The sequence below is a fragment of the Arvicanthis niloticus genome, chromosome 7 (assembly GCF_011762505.2).
Source record: "Arvicanthis niloticus isolate mArvNil1 chromosome 7, mArvNil1.pat.X, whole genome shotgun sequence".
In the NCBI taxonomy this organism is placed as follows: domain Eukaryota; kingdom Metazoa; phylum Chordata; class Mammalia; order Rodentia; family Muridae; genus Arvicanthis; species Arvicanthis niloticus.
Genome location: NC_047664.1, coordinates 67,561,698 through 67,574,756, shown reverse-complemented (window position 1 = coordinate 67,574,756; position 13,059 = coordinate 67,561,698). Strand labels below are relative to the sequence as shown.

At 45.0% G+C, this 13,059-nt stretch overlaps 1 protein-coding gene across 5 annotated transcripts in view; it reads left to right on the top strand.

Annotated features, from left to right (window-relative positions):
• The window catches only part of Rbm47 (RNA binding motif protein 47), a 129,639-nt gene that overhangs the window by 59,708 nt on the left and 56,872 nt on the right, over nucleotides 1–13,059 (top strand). The window contains exon 1 of one of the 5 annotated variants that reach the window (XM_034508187.2): nucleotides 8,812–8,904. The exons of the other annotated variants lie outside the window; for them this stretch is intronic. The gene's annotated coding sequence lies outside the window, so the exon portion shown is untranslated. Of the gene's footprint in view, nucleotides 1–8,811; nucleotides 8,905–13,059 lie in introns of those variants that run through there. 5 annotated transcript variants of the gene reach the window in all.

The following is a 13,059-nucleotide window of genomic DNA, read 5'->3' as shown; positions in this document are numbered from 1 at the left end:
ACTGGCCACTTTCCAGGACAGATCTATATTTTGTGGCAGCCATGGGGTGGGGGTGGGGGTGGGGGTGGGGGTGGGGGTAGGGTGGCATAAGGACAGCGAGGCCAGCACACAGTTAAAGCTCTGTGTTCTCTGTGCTTTAGACAACACAGACAGTAGAGGAAGGCAACCAGCCTGGCTGGTGAGAACAGGAACACAGGGACCTGTCACCTCTGTATGTGAAGATTAGGAAGCAGGCTGGGGCTGGAAAGTGAAGCCAGAGACTATCACTGTGCTCTTGGCTTGAGAAGTTGATGAGTCACGGTTTCTGGCAGCCCCAAGAATCAATTCTGAAGGTACATTGAAGGAGAAAAAAAGAAATAGCCCCTGTTTGTATAAAGCCACCAAAGAGGGAGCTTAGCCTGTCCCATGCCTTACAACACTGGAAGATCTTAGTTGAGTGAACAGATAGGGGCCTCTTTGGGGAGGCACAAGGGCAGTGCTGAGCTAGGGTCAGCTCTCAACATTGCCAGTCTAGCCCAGATGGTTTCTCTTAATGACTTGCACTTTTCTCTCTGGTGCCTTATGTGTCCCCTCTGGTACCAGTAAGTCAGATATCCAGAGCCCTTGGATATCCCCCAACTTCTTCCTCCCTAAACCTGCTTTCTCCTGTGGTACCCAGTGTTTCCTTCTAAATCGTTCTTCATTAAGACTCCAGTTTGAGCCTCTGCTCCCCGTAAGCTTTCTTCTCATCTTTGCCGCATCCACCTAAATTTCTGTGTATGCAGCTACTGTTAGTGTGATCCAACCTGCCTTACCATAGTCATAATAAACCAAACAGGTCACACACACAAGAAAGGGAAGAAAAGAAGAAAGGAAGGGGAGGAGACAAGAAGGAAGGGAAGGAGGGTAGAAAAAAGGAAGCAAGATGAAGAAGAGGCAAATGGAATGGAGGAGTCGGGGACTGGAGGTGCTGTTCAGGACTTAAGAGCTTGTTGCTCTTGTAGAGGACACAGGGTCAGGTCCCAGCATCCACACAGTGGCTCACAACCACTTCAGTTCTAGAAGAGCTGACATCTTTTTCTGACTCCTTAGGCACCAGGCATCCATCTATACAGGCAGGCAAAGTGCTTGTATGCATAAAACAAGCCTGGAGGAAAAAAAAGAAAGAAAGTTGACTTGCCTTTGGTAAATGAAATCTTTTCTTTTTCTCCTTGGGTGCTGTTTTCTGTTTTATATTGTAGTGGTTGGTAACAAGAGGTAGCCCTCTCTCCTTGGCTGCTGGCCAATCTAATTTTTGAATTTTGCTGATCATGTAACAGTGGCATTCGTATCTTTCCCCTCTTACTAGATCATTAAAAAACAAAATAAACAAACAAAAAAACTGAGCCTTTCCCTAATTTGTTTGCCATGGAGTCCAAGCTTATTGAGCATACCCAGGGGCCAGGGCCGTGCTGATGTGGAAACAGGACTTTGGTTTATAACAATTCTCCTGTTTGCTTTGGTTTGCCTGGACCAGTTTGGAAATTCCCAGCTCACTCCCAAGGCTGACACTAGGCTCAGCTTAGGTTCCTTGTAGCATCAAGTTCCCTCTCCTGTGTGGGACTCTCAGCCCAGAACGTGTCTGTGGCAGCTTTGGGTGGCTAGTTTCTCTCTCTCCATCTCTGTTGCTCAGAGCAGAAAGCACAGCTGTGAGAGAGAAGATGAGCCATTGAGGTTGATTCACTGAAATTTGAGACACCAACCATTTTGGGGAACCTGCATCATTCAAAAGACTGGAGAAGGTCTTTGGGGTTTCATATTCTCATTTGGATGAGGAAATCAAGAGTTGTGATTGGACTCACTGCAGAGGATTGGGGGGTGGGGATGGGGCCTAGCATTTGTCTAGAATGCACAGTTGGGCATAGTGGGTCATTTCTGTAATCCCAGTGCCCAAGAGGCTAAGGCAGGGAGATCACCAGGAGTTCCAGGCTAGCCTGGACTAGAGTGAAACTGTGCACCCCCACTACCACCAAAACCCAATCCAAATAAATAATAAGTAAATAAAAAGTAATTATAGCAAATGGTCAGCCCTGACAACATGTACATGTGAACCTGTGTGTGTGTGTGAGAGAGTGTGTGTGTGTGCATTTTTTTTTTAAAAAAGAGGCCATAAATTTGTGAGTTGGGTGTGGGGAGTGTTGCACAGGAAGGTTTGGAGGGAGGAAAGGGAAGGGGAGAAATGATATAATTAGATATAATCTCAAATAAAAATATTATGTAAAAAAATAACAAAAGAAGAATTTAGCATCTTAGCCGGGCAGTGGTGGTGCACGCCTTTGGTCCCATCACTTGGGAGGCAGAGGCAGGTGGATTTCTGAGTTTGAGGCCAGCCTGGTCTACAGAGTGAGTTCCAGGACAGCCAGGGCTACACAGAGAAACCCTGTCTCAAAAAACCAAAACCAACCAAACAAACAAAAAAGAATTTAGCATCTTTGTAATCCCAACAATTGGAAGGTGGAGGCAGGGGGATGGATTACATGAAACCCTCTGGGGTGGGGGTGGGGAACAGGTATTAGTGTTTAGCACAGTTGTGAGAAGCATAGTTTAAGTTGGCATTTCTTGAACACATCTTAAGAGCAGACAAAGTGTAATAGGATGCCCAATTCCTTTCTCACGCAGTTAGAGACTTTTTTAGTATTTATGTCACAACTAGTGCACAGAATATTTTATACTAAAATATCTTTTTATTTGTTAAATCTGCTAACTCTGTTCTTTAAAGCCATGGGAACTAAACATGCTTTTATTTTTGTTATTGAGTCTTGCTATATAGCTCAGACTTTTCAGAAGTCTGTGGAGATTTTGTTCTGTCTTTGCTGTGTTGTGATTCAGCGGTAGGCAGATACTCAACCACAGAGCTACAGTCCGAGCCCTCATTTAACATGGGCTTTTTTTCCCAGAAGACTCATTTTTACTTGTGTGTTTCTGTGTCTTTGGACTGATCAAGTAGTTTCCAGTGAGTGCAGGCTGGAAGAGGACATTAGATTCCCTGGAGCTGGAGTTAACAGGGTCTTGAGCAGCAAACTTTGGTCCTCTGGAAGAGCAGTGTGTGCTCTTAAACCCAGAATCATCTCTCCAGCTCCTTCTTTTAACTTGAGAGAGAATATCAGTCTCACCAAGTTGCTGGCTTTGAAGTCACTGTAGCTCAGGCTGACCCTAAATTTGTCATCTTCTGACTCTCCTGAATAGTTGGGATTGTAGATCTTGCTTATGAGCATCTGTTGTGAGGTCTGTCTGTGTGTCTGTGAATGTATGTGGGTATATGAGTGAGTGTCTGTGTGACGTATGTACGTGTTTGTAGATGCATATACATGTGGAAGTCAGAGATTGAGGTTAGGATGTTTTCCTTTTTTTTTTTTTTTTTTTTTTTTTGGTTTTTCGAGACAGGGTTTCTCTGGCTGTCCTGGAATTCACTCTGTAAACCAGGCTGGCCTTGAACTCAGAAATCCACCTGCCTCTGCCTCCCGAGAGCTGGGATTAAAGGCGTGTGCCACCACCGCCAGGCTCAGGATGTTTTCTTAAATCACTTTTTACCTTATACAGAGTCTCTCACTCACCCTGGGACTCAATAAGTCTGCTCTACTGGCTGGCCAGGGAGTCCCTGGGATCTAACTGTGTCCATCTCCCAGCGCTGGGGTGGCACATTTAGCCATGCATGGCTTTTGCATAGGTTCTGGGGATCCAAACTCAGATCCTTGTGCTTGCATTTTCACACAGTCACACATAAACAGACACACACACCACCCCGTGTCCCCGAGCCTTCTTATTTGAAACTAAATTCAAATTCTATAAGGACCAGTTTCTTGTGTGAGTGTGTGTGTGTGTGTGTGTGTGTCTGTCTGTCTGTCTGTCTGTCTGTCTGTCTGTCTGTCTGTGTGTGTATGTGCATTTGTTCCTAGGACTTAAGCCCAGAGATTTTCCTATTCTGGACAAGTGCTCTACCATTGACCTACATTCCCAGCCTGAAATGGGTAGTTTTCTAAAGCTTAAAGCTTAGTTATATTACAGAATTTCTAAACACATCAATGAAAATTTTATGCTTGGTTACATTGAAATTCTTGGAGTAGCTCAAACTCTCATAGGACAAAGATAAGTCATCGTGGTCACTTAGAAAATATTGGTTCACTTATTTGCAAAACATTGGCATATGTTTTATTATTCAGTACCCATTGAAATTTGTTACTGTCACAGCTGATACTCCTCAAGCAGCCTTTAATTATTGGCAAGCTGTCACGTCCGTGTTAGCAGATGCAAGTCCCCCACAATTTTAACTTTACTTTGACAGCTATAATTAGAAACAGCTGTGGCTTTGACGTACCAGGGATCCTTCTTTCCTTTGCTAGAAAGCATCTGCCAAAAGCCCAAAGCCTGAAGAGCCATGATTCTCTCTCTACAAATGGCCTTCTAGGAGGGAAGTGGCAAGTCCGTGGTGCAGCCCTGTCACACAAGTGATTCCCCCTGAGACAGCTGTGGCAACTAGGTACCCAAAACAGGCAGTTTTCTGGGTGAGCTCCCTGGGGGTTCCTGGAACCTCACTTTGAGAGCCGTGGGTCCGGTGGAAGCGGCACCGGATGGTGCAGACTCGTTGTGTGCTCATTCTTCCACCATAGTCTTCCACGTCCCGGGTAATTGGGGGAAAACATCAAAAGCTGCCGGGGCTTCCTTAGGGTGTATGTTGAACCCAGCGTGGGTGATAGGCAGCTTATGAAGCCGAACGCACCAAACTTCTTGAAGCCCTCTTTTGAGATTTAAAGGAATTGGAATGGCCGTCCACATTATGTCCCACCCGCCTCTCCTGTTTTCTCTGCCCCCTCATGTTTCAGAACTCAAGTCTACATTCAAAAATCTGAAAGCATTCCGCAGACTATATACATGACAGTCACATATGTCCAGGGCAGAGCTAGGCCGCCAAAGTGCACAGGTGTTTTGGACGTGAGCAGCAGTCTCTCAATATCAAAATATTCTGCCCTTTCAGAATTCTATAGTTGAAATTTTCTGGGAAATTCTTCAGAAGCAGAGGAATGAGGGCCTCTGAAACTTCAAGGCCAGCTGGGTCTACGTATCGAGGCCACGTCTTAAAAAAAAAAAATAACAACAACAACAACAACAACAACAAAAAAAAAACCCAACAACAACCAAGGCCTTCATTGTACTAGTAAAAAGAGGACCAGAGAGCAAAACCTTGACCTGGAATTGTTAGAAGTGGGGCAGACAGGAAGTATGAGACCAGCTAGGGATACAGAGTGGGACCCTACCTCAACAAATCAAAGCAAAGAGCCAACCAAACAAGAAAACATGTACTGTCCAGAAAGCACTGACCTTCCTCAGGGACACAAGTCAATCGATGACCAGCATGAGACAGCATATTTAAATCCTAACATGCCAAGTACTAGGTAGAATCCAGATTTCTGCAGCGAGCACACAGGGCTTCAATATCAAGTTTGTAAACACAGTTAGGTAGAAAAGTAGAAACTGTTTGGTTGAGTTTCATGGTTAAATGAGGACCCCTCCCCATCAGAGTTTTTCAACAGGTTTTAAATAGCACAAGTGATCTTCCGGTGAATAAGAAAGGTGTCAGGGCATAGGGGAGGAGAAGAAAGGAATGAAGAACAGAGTCAGGTTCTGATCATAGAGGGGCCAAAAGAAGAAGAGGTGGCGCTCCATGTAAGCAATAGGCATGCTATGAGGGAGATAGGCTACAGTGTACATGGGATGCAAGTGAGACTCAGGGATGGAGGGTTCAGACGGAGACTGGTGATTCTCAGCTCTGCTGTCATCGCAGTGGTGCGAAGCCCCCATGTTGCCTCTCTGCTATCTTCCTGTAAGTCTGAACTAAGGGAGATATCGCATGGTCAAGTGCCTAGAACTGTAGACAGTAAATGTCTGGAGCCGGTTGTGGGGGCAAATCCCAGCACAGATGCTGTGGCAGAAGGGTGGAGAGGTTTATTCAGCAATATTAGGTCCTCGTGTATTAATTATTATTGTACGTTTCTTTGATTGATTAGTTTATGCATGTGCATGCTTGCCTGCACGTCCCACAGCGCACATGTGGAGATGAGAACACTTGGGAGTCTGCTCTCCCTTTTCACTGTTAAAGTCATGAAGATTAAACTCAGGTCAGGCTTGGTGGAAAGCACCTTTAACCTCCCGAGCCATCTCCCCAGCATAAAACTATGTCTTAAAAAAATAATTTTTAGAGGCTGGGAAATGGCTCAGTGCTTAAGAACACTTGCTTTCCCACATGACTGTTCATAACCATCTGTTATTCCAGAGCTAGGGCTTCTGGCACCCTCTCTGGGCATCTCAGGCACTGCACATACATGCACAGTGCCCATGACACATGGGAGGAAATCACACATAAAATGAAGCTTGGTTTTGGTTTCTTTGATACAGAGTCACGGTTTGTGTCTCAGTCTGGGTTTAGCTCCTAGCAGTCCTCCCGCTTCCGCTTCCTGAGTGCTGGTATTACAGACATAAATCACTACACCTAGCTTTGGACTAGATTTGCTTTTTTGGGTTTTGAGACAAGCCTCGAAGCCCAGGCTAGACCCAACCTTGGCAACGATCCTCCTACGTCAGCCTCCTGAACCTGGCTTTGTTGCTTGTTTTTGATGGTTATTTCATTCGCTATCATTTCTTCACACTTTACTTTCGACGTATATAATATGTTTATAAAATCATATATGAAACGAGAAGACATCCTTGCCAAGTGTGGCCTTTTTATTATACTAGGATTTAACCAACAAAGTACTCCTTTGTATTTGGCCATTTTCACATGTTACTCCTCAACATTCGATTATAACAGAGAACAATTACCACACTTGGGCGGCTGAGGCAGGAGGATTGTTGAGAATTCGAGTTAATCCAGGCTGTCCATATAACTGAGTTCAGTGTGGGCTATGGTCTAAGACTCTATTAAAAAAGAAAAGTTACAAACACCACCAGAAGTTCAAGTATATCCCCGCACAGTCAGACCTAGGACTGGCTCCATGCTAGGGGTGCAGTGATACATGTTCCACTAGAGTCCATGAATGCCAGAGTGGAAAGGGGTTCCCTAGAGAGGGGCATGTAGAAAAGACCCCTGGGAAGGGGAAAAACATCCCCACATTGGGAGGCTTGACCTTTTAGCACATTTGACTTCACTGGGGTGCCTGAAGAGTGAATGTCCAGGAGAAGGGTCTTACAAGATGAGAGAAAGTGGGAAACTGAGGCTGGCAGCCCAGAGCGAGGAATACAGAATAGGGGGAAAATGTGGGAGGAGTATCATAGCAGGAGGCTGTCGTAGAGAGATCACAAGTTCAAGGCCTGCCTGGACTGAAGAATCCATGTTAGGACAGTGAGGTAGAGAGGGACCAGAGAGGCCGGGCTGGAGTGGTTGTGCAGGTCTGGTTAGCTAATTGTGTCAGAGGGCAGTGTGCACAGACTGTTGTGTAAGATGGAGGAGACTGCCCTGGCTGGCCGGCCACGCCTCTGAGCAGTCAGATAAAGGGTCATTTGTGAAACCCACCCAGAACTGATGAGTCATTCCAACCCCAGAGAAAGGAAACTTACTGCTGAACTGAAGCCTCTGCAACTGGACAAAATGGAAAATAAGATGAGGTTTATACACACAAGGCGTGAGGAGACAGTGGTTACAGCACTTCAGACCCTGATGTGAAGATCTAAAGAAGTGCTTGATTAGAGAACTGTCCCCCATTCAGATATCTTCCCTGGCTCTAGGCAATTATTGGATTATTGTTTGTTTGTTTGATATGCATCAAGAAACAGTCTCAGAAAGGTGGAGATAGTAGCCCAAGGTCACATAGCCTGAGTTTAGAAAAGCCAGGCTCTGGGTCCTCCAATCAGGTTTCTACACTTCTACTTAAAGAAGGAAGTGCGGAATTCTGAGTGCTCTTGGGGACTGGGGGGGCGGGGGGGTGGAGAGCAAAAAAGGAGGGGGTGTCTTATTTGCCTAACCTGTCTGCCAAAGCAAACTTGCTCCTCTAGACAGGTTTGCTCTTCTTTTAGGCTTGTAGGTAGCAAAAACACTCATCCTCCCTCCCTGTCCAACTCAGGGCACCAAGAGCAGGTACATGCGTGTTGCCCTCATGGACTTGGGACCCAGGTTCTATGGACCAGGCCTCCCAGGGACCTCTCAGTTTGGTTAACCCTGCTTCTAAGAAGCACCTGCCACGCTGTGGGTGCTGATCACTCGGTGCCAGCAAGTTTCTGTTGTCCTTCGGTTATAATTGTTAACCTGAATGGAATGCCAAACTTCTGGTTCAGAGCAAGTTGCTGTTTAACTGTGACGAACTTTTGGGCTATAGAAAAACGGGGAGTGTGTCCGTTCTGTTATCGCAGAAGATACCTTTTCCAGGTACCTTTTGCACAATAACTAGAAATTCGTGCCCCATAAATATGTGGGTGCTACTGTGTCTGCAGGTGTGCTGGGGAATTCTATCCTTCCTCTATCTCCCTTTATTAACTCTTAATTTAGACACCTTTTCAGCCTGACAAGTCAAGACTTGCTCGGGGATTAGAGCAAGGTGATCGCAAGGCCACCTTCAAAACAAAACAGAAAAACATCTAAGGCCTCTAGTGTCAAGTTTTGGTTTTAGAAGCTTTGGCCACTGATGCCCAAGTCTTCAGATTTGGGCTTGTTTCCCTTGCTTTCAGGGAAGTGTGGAAACTCGCTTGTTCAATGACATTATTTTACATCCCAGGATCTTTTCGCTACCATTATATTGTGTTCTCTCAACGGTGTTTGCTCTGAGGGTGGGTCGAAAGGCTGTTCAGTGTCTCGTAAAACATTTACCAAAAGCACTGAGCCATGGTTTTGAAGGGCATTCCGTTGCCAGAGCGTGGGAGGCGAGGACGGGCAGGGGAAAGCAAGCACCAGGTGTTTGGCAGGTACTGGTTTCATACTTTAGTATTTATTAATATTTAAAACTGTGGATTGCATAGGCCTTGGGCCCCCCTTCTCCTGCAGGGGTGGGGATGGTGACTGGGGAAATATGTGGGGTGAGCCGGCAGAAAGAATTTCTTGGGAAATCTTAAGTTTCCCAGTGGCTGGAAGTCCCTGCAGACTTGTAACCCTCCGCTGTTTTCGGTTGTACTAGAGGGCTAAGCCTGTCATGGAGAGGGGTTTGAGGGGTGGCCGGAGCCTTTGCTGTGTACGTGGACTTCAGCAAGGAGCCAGGCCTTCGGATTCTGTGAGGCCAACCAAGTGTCACCTGGTGCCTTCTACCTGGTGACTCATTCAATTGAAAGCTTTTGCTAAAAGGTGTCTCCAATTTCTTGAAAGTTTTCTTCTCTCCACCCCCGTCCCTCTTTCGTTAAGTTTAGACAAGATAAGTACAAATTAAAGGTCACCGTGAAATCAGGTTTTTATCTTAAGATCTAGACTTTTAGGCACAGCAATTCTAGAGTCTCTTTGTATTGTTGGCCATGACCTTGGGAGATTGCTGGGTTATTACACCTTGGGAATACTGAGTCTTTATTTGCCCCCCTTACCTCTTGGTAGAAAATTTGAACTCATGTGATCAAGAGGGAACCTGAACTATTTATTTTTGATCAATTGTCAGTTGTCATGGTGATTATGATAGACACAGATACCTATAGTTGTGGCTAAAATCCAAACAGGAAATCAGAAATTCTGAAAAAAAAAAAAAAAAAATACAGGGCCCAAAAAGTAGGTGCTAATTCTTGTCAAATGGTGTCACAGTATAATGTATAGAATACAGCAAGCATATGGAGTCATTGGCCCTTTTGTGGTAGTAGATGGATGTGTGAGGTTGGTATTAATGGTTGAGAATGCCATCGATCCTGCCAGGGGGCATCTTCGCCAGCTTCCAGACACTGTAAAGGGACTAGCAGAGATGACTGCTTCAAAGTTGGAGGAAACTTCCTCTCTGCTGAAGCTTCTGGGTTGGCTTCTGTGTCTGGGCTGATAGGAGTCTGTCTAACAACTGTGGAGCAGTAGACCCAGTTTTAGGGAAGGATGGCATATTGAAGCTTAGGGATAGTAAGTGGAGCTGAATAGCCAGGCCTTTCACTGCTTTGACCACTGAGAAGTTACGACATTTTCAAAAAGTGAATTAGCCTTTTCTTATCCCCTTAAGATTTCAAAACTAGCTAGGCATGGTGGCACATGCTTTTAAAGCCTGCAGAGGCTGTCCTCCGAGTTCAGTCTGGTCCATATAGAGCAAGCTCCAGGACAACCAAGGCTATACAGAGAAACCCTGTGGGGTTTGTTTGTTTGTTTGTTTGTTTGTTTGTTTTGTTTGTTTGTTTCAAAACATTGGCCTGTCACAAAGGTGCACGAGACTGCACAACACGTGCAGTTAGTTAGACCATCTCTAGTTCCCTGTAAATCCAAAATGGAGACTTGGTCAGTGGAGGACTCTGTGTTCTCACACCAGACTCTCTGAAGGAGGTAGTTAATATTAGTCAGATCTGAAATGTGATCAGAGGAGCAGAAAGGCTCTGGGAAAGGGTCTTCTGTTTTCTAGAGACTTCGAGATCTTCTTTTGCCCTCGTCTCACAGAAGTGCCTTCCTTTCAATTTTTCTAGATTTCAATCCCCTAGATGTGTGAGTGTAAGATCACTAGAGGTTATTTTATATCCCATTAGGGGTCCTTACCATTTCACCATAGTTTGTTGATTGACAAATTTTGCTTTTAGTAAATGGGGTGAGAATGCTTTTATGTCAAGTTGGCTATGAGTAGGTGCTCTCTCTACAAAAGATTGGTAGTGTTTGGATTTTTGTTTTGTTCTTTTGAGTCAGTCTCATTCTTTAGGAGGCTGACCTTGAATTCCTGCATCAGCCTCTGGAATGCTAGAATTGCAGGTGAGTTCCTTGGAGCTGGGCTTGCACCTTTCTTCCTTTTTGAAGTGTTATCTCACTGTATATACTTATGGCTGGCTTGTAGCTTACTATATAGATTAGGCTAGCCTGGAACTCAGAAGAGGCACCTGCCTCTGCCTCTGAAATGATGGGATTAAAGGTGTGTACACCACACCCAGCCATTTGTTTGTTTTGAGTGAGGTTATCACACCAACGCTCCATTTGGCCTAGAAATTTCTGTGCAACCCAGGCTCACTTCCAACTCCATCAATCCTCCCACCTTAGCCTCCCAAGTACTGAGATTACAGGAATGAGTAACCAACCACTTTTTGATTGTATTTAGTCCCATCCCATGAGATGGAACCCATACCACACACTGGAAAAGTGGGTAAGAACCTGAGACTAGAAAGGTCAAGGTCACTAGGAGAAAGGTCAAGGTCACTTGGAGAAAACCTACAGTTATTCTGCTAAGGGAACATAGCACCTAATGGTGTGTTGCTATACCTGTAGATCATAGCATCATTAAACCCTTACACTTAATACTGTCTCTTAGCTTTCAATAACATTTCTGGTTATCAGATAGATTCATCTATCCATCCATCCATCCATCCATCCATGTAGCCATCCATTCATCCATCAACTGTTTATTAAATGCCCATTCCAGGATGTGTTCTCATCTCTCAGTTCTTTTTTGCTTTGTTTTGAGGCAGGGTCTCACTGCGTACACAGGCTGGCTTTGAACCTGTGGCAGTCTTCCTCAGTCCCCAGTTCTGAGACTCTAGGTGTTTGACCTTTGCCTAGTTTCATTTCTCAGTTCTTCAACGTCACTTCTTGTACTTCCTCCTCCCTGCATGAGCCATTATCAACATCATAGTTCAGCTTTGGCTGTTGGTGAACTTCATAAACACGGAGTCTTTCAGTCTATGCTCTTCTGCCTGGCTTTACACAGTTGGCACTCACAAATATCTGTAATATTTGTCCAGGCGGTTGCACATAGTTCTAATTTATTTGCTCATTCGTCTTGCTTTGTAGGAATAGACCACAATTTTTTAAATTATTTCAGGAGTTAAAACTCTGAGTGTGAGCTAAAAAGCCATGCCTCTGTGTGTCAGCTCTTCAAACTTGGGTGACCTCATAAAGGGTGGGATAGAAATGTTATCACCTGAGAAGGCAGAAGAAGGGCCTGTTTCAGGGAGTGTGTTTGCTAAGCGCTCTGCATGAGCCATTTATTTAACGGAAGCAGCTGTCTCAGGAGCAACTGCGGCGGTTTTATATGAGGAACCCAGCCCCAGGAGCTTCGGGAGTTTACAGTGGAGCGTAACTCAAGGTGAAAATTGCTTACCACACTAGAGAGCAATCTTGTTCTGGAGAAGACAGTTGGGGCTCTGCCATCACTATTTCCTAAGACTCTCTCCCTCACCTGCTTGAGGGCTGGCGGTTGAATCCAAGGCTTCTTTCATGCTTGGCAAGAGACTCAGCTTTTGAGCTATATATCCCAGCCTAAGTCAGCCTTTACAGCGTGCTGGGAATAGGCAGACCCTCTGTTAGAAAGCCAGCCATTGGCTTGAGCTTTTTCTCTTAACTTTTGTAATCCATTTGTTTTGAAGATAAGACTTTCTGGGTTCTAACTTGTATGTTTTACTTATGAATTTTTCTTTAAGATTTTTTTTTTATTGTATTCATTTATATCGAAGGCGCAGAGGGTGGGGTGGGAAGGCACACGCCACAGCACACGTGTGTGAAGGTCAGAGGGCAACTTGAGTAGGTTCCTCCACATGGGTCCAAGGAATTGATCTCAGGTCATCGGGTTGACTGTAAGAACCTTTAAGCACTGAGTCACGTTACCAGCCCTTGCTCGGAACACTTTCATACTCACTGTATAGATTCAGCAGCTTTAAAGTTTTTCCTAAGTTCAAGCTTTGGTATGCATGGATAAAGAATAACCATCGTAAGAAAGCTAAATGAATTAAGTCTGGGTTACTGATTTCCTGGGAGTCAAAGTTCCTGTGTTTTAAAGCAGAATCAGAGGAGGTTCTTACATTGGAAGCTCCCGAAAGGCTCAGCTTGCACAGCCTGGGGAGAAGAGTTCCGGGAAGTGAACGTTCTGGGGAACAAAGTTACCGGACTCTTGCCCAGAAGGCCCTTTCTTAGAATAATAAAAGACAGCCTGCCCCTTCACAGTATTTCCTCCTAGCTGTCAATGATAGGGATTCTGTTTT